The 2801-nt window shown below is 36.1% G+C and overlaps 1 non-coding gene across 1 annotated transcript; it reads right to left on the minus strand.

Moving 5' to 3' along the window:
* Nucleotides 1-1268: 1268 nt before the first annotated feature.
* Nucleotides 1269-1375, minus strand: LOC131178066 (small nucleolar RNA R71). The gene has a single exon (XR_009147196.1). It is a non-coding gene; the product is annotated as a small nucleolar RNA R71 (small nucleolar RNA).
* Between the last annotated feature and the right edge of the window lie 1426 nt (nucleotides 1376-2801).

The raw sequence follows: 2801 nt of genomic DNA on the forward strand, positions 1-2801 counted from the left end.
AGGATTAAGAGGATTCACAGATTAATTAAAGAACCTAATGGGTCTTAATTAACTTTAACTCCACGAAAGTAGGATTAGATTAATTAAGGCACTCTTTGTCTCACTCGAAAGGTATTCAAAGGATTTAAGAATTAATCTCCTTAAAACCCGTAAGTTCCATAAGATTGGATAACCAATTTAAAAATCCCAAAATAGCTTGAATATGAAATCCCGAACTCCGGAATCGCCTTTTTATCATTGTTAATTTCTAATTGAATTTAATTGCTTGCCATTTTAAATTTTTCCATATTTCAACTTGCTTATTTTAATTTGATGCAATTTTAGTTAAATCATTATATGGTGAATAGATTATTAATTTTGCACATATAGATTTCATACTCAAATACCCATCAATTTATTACTTTAATTTCAAAAATAGTTCAATTTAGTCAACTTTTTATATCAAAAATTCAATCATTAACACAACTCCTCGTGGGAACGATATCTTTTCTATATTACTTGTACGACCCATGCACTTGCGGTTGGGCCACATCAAGTTTTTGGCGCCGTTGCCGGGGAGTTGTTTGTTTAAGATTGAATTCTTGATTATTTTAGTTGTTTATAGTTTTATCTTTGTTATCTTTTCATTTTATGTTTGTTTGTTCTTTTTCAGGTACTTTTAATCTTTTATGAGAAGAGCTAGAAGCACAAGTGACACATCCTTATTGTTTAATCCTGAAATTGAGAAATTTTGTAAAGCCAACAAGAAAGAAACTAGAAGAAGAAAAGAAGCATTGAGAGAAACTGAATTAGAAGCAGACATGGCTGATGAAAGAATTAGAATTGGTGGTGGTAATGCTGGAAATGGTCGAAACAATGAAAATGCAGCCCAAGGTGAAGAGGTTGTAAATGCTAATGTGCCTAGGGGAAGTATGATGGATCATGCTTTTCCTCGTTTTGATGACTTGAGAGAAAGCATAGCAAGACCAAGAATTGATGCAAATAGCTACAAGATGGATTTTGGAGTTCTTCAAATGATTCAAAATTCTCAATTTAGGGGACATCCTTTTGAAAATCCACACACACATCTAAAGAAGTGTGCTATAATTTGTGATATGCAAAAACAACCTGGAGTATCTGATGATGCAGCAAGATTGAAGCTATTCCCATTCTCTTTGAAGGATAGAGCATTGGATTGGCTTGATTCTTTACCTCATAACTCCATTACAAATTGGGAGCAACTCACTAATGCATTTCTTGCACAATATTTTCCACCTGGAAAAACTCAAGAATTGAGGAATCAAATGACAGCTTTCAGACCAAGAGAAGATGAAACTCTTTATGAGTCATGGATGAGATGGAAGGAATTAGAGAGACAATGCCCACATCATGCCATTCCGAAATGGATGATAAACCAGAATTTTTACACAAATGTCACTCCTGCAATTAGAGGGATTATTGATGCTCAAACAGGAGGAGAATTTATTATGAAGCATGAAGATGAAGCTTATGAGCTATTGGAGAAAATTGCAAAGAATACTCATCTTTGGAGTAGTCCAAGAGGACCAGCTCCAACTCAAAAGAGGCAAGCTGCTGCAATGTATGACCTTGATCCATTCAACATGATCAATGCAAAGTTTGATGCACTTACAAATGTTTTGGCTAAGAAGATGGAAGATTTAAGTATGTTGGTTAGTTCATCATCATCATCTGGAAGTTCACAACAAGTTGCTTATGCAGAGGGAACTACCAGCTGTGGAGTAGACTATGGAGAGCAAGCTGCATATATTGGTAATTATGGAAACAAACAAATGGGGAATCCTTACTCTCAAACGTATAATCCAACTTGGAGGAATCATCCCAACTTTTCATGGGGAAATCAGCAAAGTCAAGTTCCAAATCAGAATTTTCAACCACAACAGCAGCAAGGAATTCCATATCAGCAAAATAGGCAACCATTGCCTAATTTTCAGCAGAAAAATATGAATCCTCCACCAAAACAGCAAGAACAAAGTTCCACCACAGAAGCTTTATTGCAACAGATTCTTGCCAACCAAACTAAGCATAATGAGGAGATGAGAGAGATGAAAGCAAGGCTAGAACAGATGCAAACACATAACAGAATGTTGGAAAATCAGATTGCACAACAAGCATCTTCCTCAGGTACCAAGTCTTTTGGAAAACTTCTAAGTCAACCAGAAAACCCAAGAGAGTAGTGTCAAGCTATTACTTTAAGAAGTGGGCAAGTTGTAAGTGATGAGAAGAGTGAAAATAGTGAGAAGAGAGAAAATGACAAAGAAATTGATGAGAGTGAAAAACAAGAAAGTGAGAAAGAAAGTGCAGAAAAATGTAAAGAGAAAATTGAAGAGAAGGAAGAGAAGTATATACCTCCAGAGCCCTACAAGCCACAACTTCCCTTCCCACAAAGATTTCAAAAAGCCAAGCTTGATAGGTAATTTGGGAAGTTCTTAGAGGTTTTGAAGAAGCTATACATAAATGTGCCTTTTATTGAAGCTCTTTCACAAATGCCCTCTTATGCAAAATTCTTAAAAGAAATTCTCTCAAACAAGAGGAAACTTGAAGACCATGAAACTGTGGCCTTGACAGAAGAATGCAGTGCTATCCTCCAAAGGAAACTTCCTCCAAAGCTCAAGGATCCAGGGAGTTTTTCAATTCCATGTCACATTGGGGAATCATGTTCTACAAAAGCTTTATGTGATTTAGGGGCTAGTGTTAGCCTTATGCCCCTCTCCATTTATGAGAAGCTCAATATGGGAGATCTTAAACCAACCCACGTTTCTCTTCAGTTAGCTGACAGATCA

The sequence above is a fragment of the Hevea brasiliensis genome, chromosome 2, assembly GCF_030052815.1.
Source record: "Hevea brasiliensis isolate MT/VB/25A 57/8 chromosome 2, ASM3005281v1, whole genome shotgun sequence".
Taxonomy (NCBI): Eukaryota; Viridiplantae; Streptophyta; class Magnoliopsida; order Malpighiales; family Euphorbiaceae; genus Hevea; species Hevea brasiliensis.